This window comes from Mus caroli, chromosome 17 (genome assembly GCF_900094665.2).
Source record: "Mus caroli chromosome 17, CAROLI_EIJ_v1.1, whole genome shotgun sequence".
NCBI classification, from domain to species: domain Eukaryota; kingdom Metazoa; phylum Chordata; class Mammalia; order Rodentia; family Muridae; genus Mus; species Mus caroli.
In genome coordinates this window covers 82,165,496-82,182,312 of record NC_034586.1, presented here as the reverse complement: position 1 = coordinate 82,182,312, position 16,817 = coordinate 82,165,496, and the positions used below count along the sequence as shown (strand labels likewise).

Below are 16,817 nucleotides of genomic sequence, written 5' to 3'. Positions count from 1 at the left end.
TGCCTCCCCTCTCCCCCTCCCCCCGCCCCTCTCCTTGGGTTCTGGGGACCAGTCACTCTACTGACTGAACTTCTCCAGCCAAAGCAAAAGAAAACAACTAAACAAAAACTGCTGTGATGGTGGAGTGGCAGGATTAGAAGGTGTGGCCCTGCTGGAGTAGGTGTGTCTCTGTGGGTGAGGATGATTATAAGACCCTCATCCTAGCTGCCTAAAAGCCAGTATTCTGCTAGCAGCCTTCAGATGAAGATGTAGAACTCTTACCTCCTCCTGCACCATGCCTGCCTGAATGCTGCCATGTTCCTGCCTTCATGATAATGGACTGACCCTCTGAACATGTAAGCCAGCCCCGATGAAATGTTATAAGTGTTGCCTTGGCCATGGTATGTTCACAGCGGTAGAACCCTAACTAAGACAACCCCACAAGTTACTCTTAAAATAAAAGCTGTTCTAAATGTACAAAACATTCGACGGCCTTGAAAATAAAGTCCAGAGCTTCAAGGTGACAGTATAGGAAAGCGATGTCTGTCTTCTGGGGGAAGTTTCTGTCCATTGGCAAGTGAGAAAATGTACTCAAGTAGCATACAGTAAATTACCGATGATGGCCCTCGGGTGGGTGAGGGAACTTCATCAGCAACGTTTGCAGGCTGTTAGGATATAATTGCTCTGTGGTGGTTGACCCTAAGCAGAGAAGAGATGGGCTCACATGACTGTTTCTCCATTGGGTCCTGTGGCTGGCATGTAACAGTTCACCAGAGCATATTACAAACTTTTCAGGAATTTAGTGAGTTGGTTGCTAAAATGCTGATAGTTAGAAACTGGCCCCAGGGAGGACATTTACATCACAGAAATGAGAAAATGCTGCAAATCTGGTTGGTTTTGTTGGGAGCCAGTTCTATCAGCACATAGGATCAAACCCCCCCGGAGTCCCAACTCACACTTCTGCCTTTGTCTCTAAGGGGCAGAGAGGCCTTGGATAAGCCTGAGTTTCAATTTATTCCTTGAGAAAAAAGATAAGGGAATATATTTACCGTTCAAAGGTTCTTCTATCTCTCAAATTCCAGGAAACAGCAAGCTATCATTTAATTTCTATGTACAGTTTACCCCAAGAGGATGCTCTGATCTTCATTCCAAAGCCCCTCCACCTAGAGCCCCTTGCTTCCCAGGTCTGATCTCATGCCTCCCTAAGCTGCCTCTTGTGCTTTGAGGTCCAGCATATATTGGCTCTTCAGGCCCATGGGTCTGCTTGGGGCCCTCCCCTCCCCATTATCAACCCTGTCCTCCTTCCTACCTCCTACCTCCCCCATTCTTCTACTCTGGCCACCTCCTGTGTACCTATCAGGCCTCTCTGGGAGAGGCCACTTCTTCCCCCCAAAGCCTTCCCTGACCTGCTCTAGGCCAGCCCAGGGCCCTCCCTGGGGTTTCTCTGGTCGTGCCATGTATTTCCCCATCATAACTCTTATCAGCTTTTATTGTTATGGCTTGCTTCATTGTCTGCTGTTCCCACCCAAGTGTCAAAGAGGGCAGAGACTGGATGCCTCCTGTCCTATGAGAGCATCCGGAAGCACACCTGGCACATCAAAGTGTCTTGACAAACATTGTTAACCTGCTGTCTGGACAACACAGGCATTTTCTTGGTGGCTTCTCCACAGCCTTCTCCTTCAAGAGATGGCAGATGACCATATTCCCGGTAAAGGGGAAACTGCCAGCCCTGTTTCCAAGAGGGAGGGGGGTGTCTGTGAAGATCTCAGTCCTTTTCCCAGAATGCATCTCTGCCCTTGGCTCGATGTCCCTACACCCAAGCCCTCAAGGTAGTGTGATCACTCACCATAGGAGTAAATTCTTAAGTTGGCTACAACAGCGCCTGGGCAAACTATTCATTGTGCTAATAAGGGAGCATGGTGAACAAATTGGAGGGTGTGTGTGGGCAGTCGCCTGCCAATGAAGTTTCCTATTCTAAGGAACCATAGGAATCATGGGCTGTGGACTCTAAACCCTCCCAAGAGGAACCACTACTTGCCAGGACTTCACAGGGATAATGAAGTGAAGTTTGCCATCAACCTTGCAAGTCTGGGTTATGTTCAAGACATTCTCAGACCAGACAGTCTGAGAATCGCAAGGCTAGTTCATCCTGTGTGGTCACCGTATGTGTGGGTTCGGGAAACCGAGGCCCTGCACAAGATAATTTTATTATTTCTATAGTATTAATAATTTCCCCAAGGTCGCCTAGCTGAGGTTGAGCTTTAGTAGAGCTCTGGTCTGGAATCTGCCCTGGTGCTCTCTGCCCAGCAGCAATTCGTCAAGTACACACAGCAAGGGACAGAAGGAGGTCCACGTCGGGGCAGTGCACTGCAAGCAAAGCCCTAGCTGGTCCATGAGGAAGCCACAAACATTCTATCCTCATGGCCACCTGTGTCCAGTGAACTCCTTCCGGCCAACCTCACATCTTCTTGGGGTAGGCCTTTTTGCTTTGTTTTGTTTTTGTAAACTCAATATATGCATTAAGAGATTGTGGTTCACTAGGGGAAGCCATCAATTTATGATAATTCAGAGAATACCTATGGGATCGTTCAACCAAGAGATAGACGCAGTTTGTAGGGAGTACTGCTCTAGCGGCAGATGCAATGTGAAAGGAGAAAGGAGTGATCACATTTTCTAGAGAAGGTCAGGGCGAATGAGTTAACATTAGAGGATGAGAAGGAGCGAGCTAGACAAACAAAACCCACCACAGTCTAGGAAAAGTTCTGATGTTCTTAAACAGAAGCTCTGAGGAAGCAGGCTGTGTGGGGACTGTTACTGTTCAGGATGGAGTAAGCGTATGTTATACCTGGACGTGTCAGAGGTCAGTCCAAAGATCACACTCGTTAAGCTCAAGAGATGACTCAGAGAGAAGGTCGCTAGAGGAAGCAGCTAGGAAGATATATGGGGACCATCTTGTGAGACAGCAAGATCTGTGTGCAAGTGCCAGTGACAAAACTTGCCGGAGACGAAGCCAACAAGAGCCCAAGGTTGTGGATGTTACTGTGTAAGAGGCCCGAGAACCTCCAGATATTATCTTGAGACAGCACAGTCCTTCTGTGCGTCTCGGCAACCAAATGTCCCAGTTTCTTGCTTTATAAAGAACATGGGCGGAGACGGTATAAGAGACTGGGTATAAGCCAACGGGTGAACAGAGGGCACAGCCTTAGTCGATTAGCCTGTTAGCACACGATCATAAAAAGAAGCAAAGCCAACTAAGTGTGGCCCCTAGGGTCTCTGCTTGATGGCTATACTCTTCCCTCTCCACCCCTCCTGTGACCCAAGTCACCTCAAAACAAACACAGCCAATGGGGAGGGCCACTGAGCCAGCATCAGACTTTCACACAAAACTTACCTATCATGGCAAAGCTGCCGATTGTTTGCTGAAACAATTCCCATTTTTAGGAGCTCAGTCATTAGCCCAGGGCGTTAAAGAAACAAAATCCTATGACTCAGGCTTAGAGAATCCAGTCTCTGCTTGAATCCACTGCAGTAATACTCCTTCCAAGCTACCTGCTTCTGTAGAGCGCAGCGTCCTCATAAAGAAATATCCAGATATTCAATTCCTCTTCACAGGAAAGGTCTGACACCTCAGCATCTCACAGATGATGCCTTTGTTTGGAAGGTTCTTAACCAGATGAGATTTTTTTTTTAAATCAGTTTGCCAACTGGCAGGTCACCTCTACAGAGAATTCTACTAACTGGACACTTAGCCACTCATGTGAGTGTGTGCTCTGTACCCGGCAGGACTATAACATTTCCCATGTATGAACTCACGTGATCCTCACAGTATCTGTATGTGGGGGAGTTATCACCCTGATTCCACAGGGAACCCATGGTTAAAGATTCAGTGTGTGCAGTGTGAGCTGTTTGTTTGTTTATTGTTTTGTTTTGTTTTGTTTTGAACTCTGACACAGGGCTCTCTCTGTTCTGTGTTATGTACCAGATCTCGAATAAATGTAGGTGATCACAGAGTCTCTGACTCTTTTGTCTCTGAATGCATATTCGTAGCTCAAACTTCATCAGGAATTTCTCTCTGGCTCTAAACTTCCTCTTTGTTCTGAATCTCCAATGTCAACAAAATTCATGATCCTACTTTTGATCTGGCCAGCAGTATGGGGCTTTCTCAGAGGAATGTAAACACAGCGTTGGTCCCAGCCACTGGTCTGTGCTCCCCACCCCCTGCCCCGCTCCTCCTGCTCATGTCACAGTGACTCTGTCCCATGCTATAACCAGCAGAAAACATGGATGGAAATCAGTATGGGGCAAAAAAAAGAAAAAAGAAAAAAAAAAAAGAAAAGCCTCATCCTAAAATAAGTCTGGACCCCTAAAAAACAGCTACACCTCAAGATTATGGGATAATATTTAGCATGCCTTTACCAGTGGACGCATTATTCAGTTGTCAGCACGGCAGGGGGACAGATGAGTGTCTTGACTGAGGGGCTCGGGCATGATGTGCAGTTGTGGCAAAGATCACCCAACAGGAAAACCGAGCTGCCAATGCGGCCTCTGAAGCTTTCCTGGTTAGCAGATGTTTTGGGCTGTTGCGACTCACTGACCAGGGCTCAGCACAGCCGGCTTCCATACATATCCACGAGTCCTGCATCTGTGGAATTACTCAACCTCAAAGGCAAAATATGTTTTAAAAATTGCATCTGATCCAGACATATACTTTGATTCTTGCTGTTCCCTAAGCGGTACCATAGGACAACTGTTTACAGAGTCCTTGCACTGCTTTGGGTCGTGTAAGGAATCGAGAGAGGACCATTTACAGAGTAGATAGGTAAGTTATTCATTCTGCATCAGATGCTTGGCTGTCTCTGGATTTTAGTGTCTGCAGTGATCCTGGAGGTCTGCCACTGTAGGTGCTAAGTGATAACTATTTTTCCTGCCTGGTGCTTCTAACGAAGTAGGTCTCAATTTGTGTGTCCTAATGCCTTTGGGAGTCGAGTGACCCTTTCACAGGGGTCACATATAAGACATCCTGCATATAAGATATTTACATTATAGTAAATTAACAGTAGCAAAATTACAGTTATGAAGTAGCAAAAAAAAATAAGTTTATGGTTGCGAGTCACTACAAGGTGAGGAACTGTATTAAAGGGTCACAGCATTAGGAAGGTTGAGAACCACTGGGATAACAGGAATGTATTAAAAATTATAATTTAATAAAGCTCCTTTCTCTGGAATACTGTCTGGTGCTGAGTTGGAGGCTCTGCTTGGTTGGACCCTTAACTTGCACAACAGAATCCACACGTCTATTATCCATTGACCCAAACAGGGGCTTATATCATTGCCTTTATAACAGATGGTTCATTGGCTGAGCCCCAACCCCACCTCTAGAGGCACACTTCTGTAAACTAGCCTATTAACCAACCCAAGCCAACCCCACAGGTCTTGCCACCATATGCAAAACATCCACCGTTAGTACCATCTGACATCTGAGATAAGGATAACACGCATGGTCATTTAGATGCTTGGACCCAGGTCCTTGGTATTGGTTTGTGAGAGCTGCCACCAATTGAATCACTTAAATGACAGGAATTGACTTCTCCCAGTTGTGACAATTAAATGATCAAGGTCAAGATGCCAGCAGGTTGGTTTGTGCTGAGGACGTACCCCCTGGCCTGAAGAGGACCATCTTCTCAAGGTCCTTTACTGTGCTTTCTTGGTCCTACCTTTCCTCTCTTCTAAGGATAACAGTTGTCTTGCATTGGCGCCCACCCAGACCTAACTGTGATTACCTCTTCTAAAAGACTCCATTTTCAAATAGAGTCATATTCTGACGTGTTGGTGATTAAAGTTCCAGTACTGAATTTGGATGGGCGGAGGGCTTGTCCTATACATTCTCTGACTCCCAAACTCAATGTTTTCCATCCATCCAGGCAGGATTCACAGACCCTTCCAGGTGCTGGGGACCGCATATAGCACTTCTGCGGATGTTTTCATCATGTAATTTTCAAAACAGTCCTAAGAGGTTTATGTTCTAATTCCCATGGCATGGTGGGAAAAAAAAAAGAAAAAAAAGAAGCCATTTCAAACAGTCTGATTATTCTGGCTAGAGAGACACAACAAAGAAGAGGCTGACCCAGCCTGCAGGCCTAGTTCTTTGACCCCAAACGCAGTGTCGCCTCCAAAATTAAACTCTGCTTCCCATGTGAGACTGAGTCGGGCAGCAGCAGGGACAGGGCGACCTGACAGTGCCACTGGAGGCGATGGGCTCTGGTAAGACCACTATCTTAGGAAACATCATAAATATTGTGATGAGTAACCATAGCAACCTCAGCGTGTCCATGGTGATGCTGTGGTTATTGTTGTCACTGTAGTTAGAGACCTCTGGATAAAGACAGTGGGTAGAATAACTATTACTATTTTTCTCTCTTTCCAAAAACTGTACACAAAAAAAAAACCAAGAGAAGAGGCAACAGCCATATAATTCTGGAAGTGCGAAACACATGGATATGTGGGAATGGATCTATCTGTCCAACAGAACTGAGTCCTGAACCAGCCATGAATGAAATCGGGAAAAAATAAATTTATCCTACAGAATTTCACCCCTCCTCCAGAGTTTAGGAATTTATAGTAAGTTGTTTCTAGAGATGGAGATGTAGAGACTACAAGCATTTGTTGAGATGCAGTTATAAACCCAGGTGGCCAGGAAGCTCTCGCACCATCCCCTCATCAGCACCAGAGATTTATTTTCTGGGGAAAGGAAGCAGATGCTGCCAGGCTTGGAGGGTGGGTACCATGAGTGAAGATGAGAACAGTAGACAGAGACTTGAGGGTGGTCCTCCAGCCCCCTCCCGTCATTTGGCTCTGATAGCGCTAGATGTATCTCTCAGTTCCAAAGCCATTTGAGCAGCCATAATGAAGTATGTATTGTATAGTCACACTTCCCTGTGGGGACAAGAATCTTCTCTGGACAATAGAATCACTCTAGGAGGGAAGGTCTAAAGATTATCCATAGACTTTTCCCCACCAAGCAGTCATCCAGACTGGTCAACCGTGAACCCAACTTGAGTAGCCCCAACCCAAAAGTTAATTCTAGAGAAAGATAATGCAAGGGAAAGAATCCTTTACAATGTCACTGCGCCTTCCAGAACAACAGGGTTTGATTTTCCCAACTGGAAAGATCTATCAGTGTCTTGCACAACCAATGAAAATAGACTTATACCATATCCCTAGATAATTCTGAAATACTGGGGACAGAAAAACTTGAACATACCTCTGGGGGGGAAAAGAAAAGTAGGTACAACTGAGAATTAAGAAGCAAGAAGACTATAGAGGCAACCCTGAATTAGGCACGACCAGAGCAGTATCTTCAATTCTGAGTGGAAACAGTTTTTGGTCGTCATCATTTGAGGGTAAAGACAGGATGATTTCTGGTATCAAGTGAAGGTCTCTGCACCTCACTGACCCTACAATCACCCTCAATTGTCAGTCTGACAAACTGTATATAGACCTTGAGAGGAGAAGCCTCACCTAGATCAGGCTGGCCTCTGGACATGTTTGAGGGAGAGTATATTGATTACTAAGTGTTGTAGTTGGGCCCATCCCACTGAGGGTGGCACCATCCCTAGGTAGGTGGTTCTTGCCTATACAAGAAAAGCTAGGCGTGAGTCTATGAGCAAGCCAGGGAGTAAGCTATTAAGGAGGGACATTTCTCTATGGCTTGTGCCTTGCGTTCCTGCTTTGGCTTCTCTGAGTGACAGACTATGAGTTGGAAGTGTAAAGCATAAAAAAACTGTTTCCTCCCCTGAGCTACTTTTGGTCAGAGTGCTTTTAAAACAGCAGCAGAAAGGAAGCTAAAACAACGGAGTATTGAAAACTCCTTAGCCTGGTGCTTCACTGAGTTGTGGGAATCTATATTGTATATGTGTATAACAGTTTCATAAAATATTCTTTAAAAGGAAGGAGGAAGACATGGGATATGGGAAAGATAAGCCACAAAAGATGCATCAGATGATGGAGAACAGTTGGGTTGGCAGCTCACAGCTGGCATGATGGGCAATTCTTCACGCTGAAGTAGTTTAGAAAGCCACAAGAAGAAGTCACCCAAGAATATGAGACAGGTAGAACACAGACTGCAAATGGAAGTCTTAAGGGATGATAAGGGCATTTGTGGAGAGTTTTTAGCCGAATCAATAATAAGCACATAAAACAGAGACATAATTTTAACTCCAGGGGAAGCAAACCAAAATGATGTACAGCAAAGGAAAACAATGATAGTGTACCGCATGACTCAGTATCAAACGGCTTTCAATAGTCCCAACGAGGTGTGCAGGGTATAGTCACTTAATGGAGATCATGGCAATCTATACTGAGAGGAGGAAGGTTGGGACTGGCATATGTGATGGGGTGGTGGGACTGTATGACGGTCAATGTGGAGGACTGGAGTCTTATCACACAGTGTGGGGCCACTAAATAGTACCCAAAATACAGAAAAGGGATTTTGTAATAATCCCACCTAGAAATACAGGGGACCACCCTAAAAGCTTAGGGAAGCTACTTTGGAAGGGAAGGAGGGCAGAATGAAATTCTCTTTTTTTCGGTTTGGTTTTGGTTTGGTTTTGTGAGACAGCCCTGGCTGTCCAGAAACACACTCTGTAGACAAGGCCAGCCTTGAACTCAGAAATCTGTCTGCCACTGCCTCCTGAGTGCAGGGATTATAGACTTGCACTACCACCATGACAGAAAGAAACTATTTGTCTAAACACCTTATAAGGCTGTCTGAAGCCTTCTCTGTATTTATATCTGATTAAAATAGCATTTAAGCTTGATGTTATCCCACTGTATAAACCTGGTAAGTTATTGCTCAGGTTTGGTTTCTAGGTTTCATACCTACAAGATGAAGGACTGGGATCATATGATCTCCTGGCCCTTGATTTAACAGTCACTCATTATTCTTGTCATAGTGGCTGATATTCCCATTAAAATCTCAACTGTTGGATCTTGAGGAATTTTACATCGAAATATCACTTTCTATAGAGAGCAGGCAAAGCTGACAGCTGAAAATAGTGTAACACCATGTCAGCATATTTCCTGGGAGTTGGTTCCGGGAGCCTGGCATGCCTGGGGAAGTGGATGCCCACCACAAATCCTCCGTTGCTTTGTCTTAAGTTTTAAACAAACTGGTAATGCATTGAGATGAGACGAGGGTCGACAAATGCCAGACCTCATCACCAACACAGTTTAGAGACTTTTGAGTAGGGAGATTATCAACTGTGCAAATGGTGAACATTCTAGGGACTAGGGTAAGGTATGACGGCCATTTTGGAAGTCAAGTTGACTATAACTGGCATTAGCTAAAATCCAAGTAGCTAGGCACATCCTTGAGGGATTTTTCATGACTGGATCGTGTGAGGTAGGAAGACCCACTGTAAATCTGGGCCACACCTTCAGCTGGCAGCCTACATACTATACTGAAGAAGGAAGCACTTGCTTTTTGTTCTGGTACCCCTACTTTCACTGGGAAGTCCATGCCTTCACCGGCATTAGAGCCTAATCTATGATTTCACTGTATACTGCAGAGAAGTGGAAACATCCAACCTCAGGGATAGAACAGCTACTGGACCCTAGGACTTTCTATTGGGAGACAGCCACTGTTGGACTAGCAGGACCACAGCTTGTAAGACATTCCAGTAAGCCATGTCTATCCATTCTGTCAGTTCTGTTCCTTTAGAGAAGCCTGACTACTACAGAAGGCTAGCCTCATTCTTATACCACAATTTAGCAAGCACGTTTCCAGGAAGAACAGTTTCAAGAACACTTGGAAGAACTGGTCTGGGAGTTAGGTCAAACTATCATCAAGGACAGAAAGTCTTGGAGAAGTTAAGGGATAGAAGTGCTTACAACGTCCATCCCTAGATGGCAAAGATCAACTTTTAGTGCTCAGAATATCAAATGTTAATCCGGCTTGACACTATTTAAAAAAAAAAAGTGGCTATTGAATTTCTTTGATTTCATGTCTTCGACCCCAGTCTGCCAGCCTTCCAGCCACCTTCAAGAACTCCATGAAGGAGCTGGTGCTATGTTCTCCGGACTCCTTAGAGAGAGATGAATCATCAAGAGGGTTCACATCTTCTCCATGCTGCCCAAGGGATCCACTGAAGAGTTGTACGTATTGACCTCTGGGTAGCCATGAGGTTCGCGATGGGGAAAACAGCTCTGTGCCTTTCTTTCCTTCTTACGTATTTATTTGTCCTGTGAGTCCCACATTCATCATCTGCGAAGTTCTCCTTTATGAGACGGAAAGCCAGTGGGTAAGAAGGACTCCGCACTTGCACTGTGATTCTAGAAGCTTGGGCTAGCTGGAAGACTTTCAATGCTGTTTTGTTGTCTCAGTGAAAAGTAATTGCAAGTTTCAGATCAGCTTTACATTTGGTCCTCTAGTCACCGAATCCCTGTTGCCTGCTGGGATAGGTACAAGACTGACAGCCTTCTGAGGCTGAGGAAGCAGAGGCTAGAGCAGGAAGACCATTGCTCAGAAATTTAGCTCTGTGCACTCCCTGGACTACACAGGGTCTCCTGGCTTTGGACCATTCACCCCCATCTTTCCAGGTAGACCACAGCTCTCTCTTCTCTCTCAGTATCTCATGTCTGTCATCTCTGGACAGCCAGTGGCTGCTGGATACACGGAGCATGATGCAGAGGAGGAGAAAGGTCCCCAGGTCACCTGACAGAAGGCTCACCCCTCAAAACCACTTCTCAATGGATGGGTGAGGGGCTTGAAGTAGGAGCTTTTTCGCTTTTTCTTTCATCTTTGGTGTGTGTGTGTGTGTGTGTGTGTGTGTGTGTGTGTGTGTATGTGCATGCACGTGTGCATGCATATTTTTGCATTCTGTTGGCACATGTATGGGCACATGTGCCTAAGTGTGAGGTCAGCAGTCATTCTCAATTGTTCTTCCACCTATCCACCAAGGCAGACTCTCTCAGCCAAACTCGGAATGCACCAACATGGCTGGTGTCATTAGCCAGCTTCCTCTGGGGGTTCTGCCTCTGTCTTCTTGAGTCTAGAATTGGAGGCAGGTCACTATGCCAATGTGTCATTCATGTGGGCTGCTGGGAGTTAGAGTTTGGTCTTCACACTTGCAGACCAAATATTTCAACCTCAGAGCTATATTCCCCATTCCGAGAGGAGAGACTTAAAAGCTACAGGCAGGAGAAGTGAAAACGGTGTTTGAGTGCATTCTTCTATAGCACTGAAAAGTGCCACAAAACAGCCATCCATGGACATAGACATTTCCCTGTGCCCCCCTTGGGTAGACAGCCCAAGTCTAGGAGGGACTAGAGGGAAATGTGCCTGTGCCTCTCAATGTGGGTTTTAAGTGTGAGCCACTGGCATGTCAGGAATGCTTCAAACAGAGACTCTTGGGAAGTACAGCCTTACGAAGCAGCAAGTCCCAGACTGGACAGTTCTAGAACAGAACGTTCTAGAACACCAAGCATGCATCGAATAGCATTGAGGAGAGGAGCGCCGGCCTATGCTACCCCCCATAAGCACTCGTGTGAGCAGTTCTCACTGAGAGAAGATGCATCTTAGAAAAAGGGGGTCATGTTAACCAAGAGCTCAGTCAAACACGTGACTTAGAGATCCTATGTTGTTTAGGAGCAGCACAATGCCATAGCAGGCAGGCAGGCAGGTAGGGAAGGCTGTGCAGAGCTGGGTACAGGTCATCATCCCAAAGGCAGAAGGGAATTCCTCTAGAACTGTAGCTCCCAAATGTATTGGTTTGGATGAGCCCATAGGTTCATATATTTGCAGGCACTTGGTGGGGTGCTTTGAAGGATTAGGTGCGGCGTTCTTGGAGGAGGTGAATCACTGGAGGTGAGCTCTGAGGGGTTTCAAACACGCACTCCAGGCCTAGTCACACACTCCCCTCCCTCCCTTCCTTCCTCCCTTTCCACCTGTGATTGGCAGGATGTAAAGCTCTCAGCTGTGACTCTAATGCCATGTGTGCCACTATGCACTGGTACCATGATTATGATGGACTAAGCTTCTGAAATGGCAAGCCAACCCCCAGTTAAATACTTTCCTTTTATAAGAGTTCTGTTGGCATGATGTCTCTCCACTCCACAAAAATACAGCAGTGAAGAAAATACCAAGTTAGCTGGGAACACGCTGGAACCCTTAGAGTATTACCTAGAATTCGCATTCTGTTTTGACTATGACAGACTGCTCACATACGACAGAAGAGTGACTAGCATGCTGCTTCAGTGAACGTCAACTCGTGGTTTTCTTGTCTCGCCCGATGCTATCCCACTCATACCTATGTTAACCTGGCACCATAAGGGAGCTAGCATTCGCTCTTGATGGGAGCATCCGTGTGGAGAACTCATTAGGGATGGAATTCACACCATCTGGATTACCTAGGGGGTGGGGTAGATGGTTAAGGGGAATGATAAGGTTGAAAGTTCAACAGCCACCAAGATCCTGTGAGCACGTGTGGTACCTGTGAGAAACGTGACACTGTGATTCGAGTGCCTGTCCTTCTGAAATGCATGTTGGAACTGCCAGTGTGATGGAGTTAGAGATGGGCGCTTAGGTTCTTCCGGCGCTTCGACCACATAGGCTCCATCTTCACCGATGCCCTAATGCCATTGCCACAGGGGAGGATTTACTATGTCTTGCCACATCCTCCCTTTACTTTGGCCATCATTCTTTTTGCCCTTAGGCCATATGGTGCTCACTGTGGCATTATGGCAGAGCATGGAAGCCATCATCAGATACCAGCCTCTCAATACTGGCCTTCCAGTCTCCACTGGTGTGAGCCACAGAGCTTTCTCTCTTATAAATTACCCAGGATCAAGTATTTTTCTTACAGCAGCTCCAAAAGAGCAAGAGACACAGAGAGACGTTTTGGGTTAGGAAAAAGCACCCCTTATTTCCACTTCCCAAGTGGAGTAAGCGATTCAGTCTCCACTCAACCTGGATCTATCACTTTTCATTTCCCAAGCCATGGAGCTTCGCACAGCAGTCCTGCAGCCAATGCGACAGAGAGTCAGAGCACACAGTGGGGTTTGAGTTTAATTTTCCAAGGGCCAAAGGATGCTAAGAATGAGGTCATGTGCATCAGCCCAAGCTTTGATAGAGTATTGTGTAATGGAGGGGGAGAAAGGCAAATTGAGGGATGGAGAAGGCGAGCTATTACATGTCAGCAGGGAAGAGGAAGGGGAGTGGAGGGATGGAGAGACTGAGAAAAAAGAGAGAGAGGGAGAGAGAGAGGAAGAGTGAGAGAGAGAGGGATTGGGAGGGAGAAGAGGGGTAGAGGGAGAGAGAGGGAACAGTAATGGGCAACTGTGAGCTCTTGTTCTAGAGAGAACTGGGGGCTGGATGTAGAGATTTTGGAATGACTGCATACAGGAATTATGTGAACCATGGAAAGGTTAAAATTGTAGGGAGAGCAGTTAGCATAAATAAATAGAATAAAGATGGGTGACAACTCTAGGGACAATCTGGCTTTTGGGACAGAGAAGGAAGAAATCAGTCCAGGAGAGATGGAGACTGAGGAGATACTGTGAGGTGAGAAGGGAAGGCAGAGTGAGAACAATACCTCGAGAAGACGTGGAGCAAGTGGTGGCTGGGACAGACACAAAGGTGTACTGCCTAGGAAGGACATACTGAGGGAGCTTGCCTCCTGGGCTAGGTAACGAGAGCCATGGTGTTCCGAGGTGGCGGTCAGTCATTACACTCTGCCCCTGTTGTTCATCAAGAATGGCTTTGGGCTACTTATTGCAAGTAAGTCTCTGATTCTGTTAGTAAAATGTTGATGCTTGTCTCCACGGAACAGAATGGCACATCCCAAGGAATGAGAATTCTTGTCACTGACATCGAATGAGACACGGCCTTGAAGTAGAGATGGCATTTCACACACCTAACTTCTATAATTCCAACTAGCTTGTAAATTTCTCTGGGGGGAGGGGCCAGGGGTATAAATCAGTGCTTTTCAACTTCCCTAATGCTTCAACCCTTTAATCCAGTTTCTTGTGTTGTGGTGACCACCCCCCCAATCATAAAATTATTTCATTGCTATTTCATAACTATAATTTGCTAGCTATAAAGATCTGCTATGCAACCTCTATGGGGGTCACAACCCACAGGGTGAGGACAGGTGATCTGAATTTTGTATACATGACCAGTGGTAGAAGCAGCAATGAAAGTCTCAAATTACAACGAATTCACCAGTGACAGAGACAGAGCTGCATAGACACACCCTGGCTGATGCATCCAGACAAGAGAAATGGCCAAGAGGCCCCTGGAATGAATAAACCAAGGAAGGTGTGGGGAGCCAAGGATGCCCTGATTGAATCTAAGGGATAGAAAGAAGTCCCGAGTGTGTATTGTTGACAAGGACACAGCCATAGCAAGGAACTGGGCAAAGCCTTCCTCAGGTCCACAGTCGCTGTTCACAAACTACTAACCAGTGTACGCAAACCTAGCCACTGTAGCTTTCTCCTCTAGGATGTCTGCAGCCTGAGACTGCTCACCTGCAGGTGCTTCCTACCAAGGCCAGCTAGCAGGTTCTGGATGCTCTCAGTGGGGGTCGCTGATGTAGTCCACCCGACACCAGCTTCTCTGTACAGGCATCTGTCCTTTCCCCAGTCCCTTGCCATCCCAGGCAGGTGTCTAGACCTAAGGCTTTGGTGGGCAGGGCCGGAAGGCAAGAGCTAATAAAGCAGATGTTGTGGAGACAGCTACCTACCTCGATGGTTCAGAACCCTGCTCTGAGGAAGGTGGGAGAGGAAGCACCACTGGCCTGCAGCCCCAAGGAGCCACATTCTGTATGCTCCCTCCCCTGCCCACCAAACAACACAACACAACAAAGACAATAATACAATGCACTATTGAGACGATGCCACAATCTGATTCAAAGACACGGGGTTTCTAAAAGGCTGCTCTTAAACTCCTAAACTCATGCGACAGACCCCTGGGTAAGTGGAATTACAAGTCTGTACCATTCCGTTCCCCATGAACACACAGCTCTCATAGATACACTTGCCTTTACATTCATCAAAAGGGCTTTTTACCTTGAGTGGGCCCAGTAGCCCTAGAGAGGAGGCTGTAGTCCTTCTCTGAGGTTAGAGAGTCTGAGAAGGAAGCCTTTCTCTCTGGCTGGCCCTAAGCAAGCCTCACGAACTCTAAAGTTTCCAGAACAAAAATTCTGTCCGTCAGCGCATGATCTTAGGAGAAGAACCTGGACTTCAGAAGTCGACTTCGCTTGCCTCCACCACAGCATGGTGAGACACTGAGCACATAGCATGGATAAGAGTCTGGGAAATAAGGTGTAGGGGTTGTGCCAAGGCCAGACAGCAACACACAGCACAGAAACGAATCCCCACCGGGCAGGTGAGAGCAGTGGTTCTCAACCTGTGGGTGGCGACCCCCTTGGGAGTTGACCAACTCTTTCATAGGGGTCACATATCAGATATCCTGCATAGCAAATATTTACATTAGGATTCAGCACAGCAAAATTAGAGTTCTTGAAGGGACTAGGATTGGCACAAGATACACCCAAACCAACTTCTCAACACAAGGTAGGTTTATTTGCTCTAGAGAGACCCAGGCAAATAGCGGTTTCCAAAGGTACAAGCAGAAACCTGTTAGGGTGAAGTGTTTGATTTTGATTGGGCATGTTAATTAGGTGAGCCAAAGGGGGCTTTGGATTGTTGGACTTTAATGCTTTGATAGCTGGACCTTGATTTCAGCCTCAGGAGGAGGAAGTGGCCAAATAAGGGAATAGGCCTTGGTGGCTAGCTAGCTTCAGGAATGTAATTTAATGGTTTTTTTTGTTTGTTTGTTTGTTTGTTTGTTTGTTTGTTTTGCAAGGCAGAGGGAACTGAAAAGGGCAAGGCCTGCCGGCTTGTCATGCTTGTCATATTTGGGCTGGCTAGAGTGCCTTCATTTATGAAGCAGCAATGGAAATGATTTTATGGTTGGGAGTCACCGCCACATGAGGAACTGTATTAAAGGGCCGCGGCATCAGGGTTGAGAACCGCTGGGTTAGAGTATGGTCCACAGGGAAGCACTGACTCCCCCCTTTCCAACCCCTCCCCACCCGTGGCTTTGTGAAGCTGAAGGATTACAGAAGGGAGGGAAGCCTGGGGTGGGCTTCACCAGACAGAACCTTTCAAAGAATATAGAGTCAAGATGCTACTCCCCCGGTGGGTCAGACATGTTGAGGTGTGTACCTAACTTTGACCTAAGCCAAGCTAGCTCCTCTTCCACCCAAGTTTTAGAAAACAGGGAAGCAAAGACCAAGTAAAGAAATGGACAGTCATTGGAAAAAACCTTCAGGAACTTTAGTATCCTTGTTGCTAATTATAAATATTTACGTCTTCCTCCCAGAATTCCTGACCTCACCGAAAAGCCTGCGTAAAGAGAGAAAGAGAGAGAGAGAGAGAGAGAGAGAGAGAGAGAGAGAGAGAGAGAGAGAGAAGAGTTTTGTTCTTTTACTGGAAAACATGTGTGTGCATGTGTGTATGTGTGTGTGTGTGTGTGTGTGTGTGTGTGTGTGTGTGTGTGTGGTGTGAGTTAGAAAGAGACTGGGCTACTAGCAATAAATAAAAGGCTGGACAATCTGAAAAAAAAGTCACTTCCTGTTGGATCACGTCTAGTTACCACTCCCCACCCCCACCCCTGGTGTGTAAACCTCTAGCCCCTCTACAGGACTCATCCTTCCCATAGTCTACTTACTGGAGACAACTAAGCCAAACAAACTCAGGAAAGGTCAAGCGATCAGGAAGTGGAGGAAGCTCGTGGCACAGGAGGAAAAAGTCAAGAGAATGCCCTGATGTCCGAGGAA

The 16,817-nt window shown here is 46.4% G+C and overlaps 1 protein-coding gene across 2 annotated transcripts in view; it reads right to left on the bottom strand.

Annotated features, from left to right (window-relative positions):
• Prkce (protein kinase C epsilon) overlaps positions 1-16,817 on the bottom strand; it is a 479,816-nt gene that overhangs the window by 77,372 nt on the left and 385,627 nt on the right. The window lies entirely within an intron of this gene.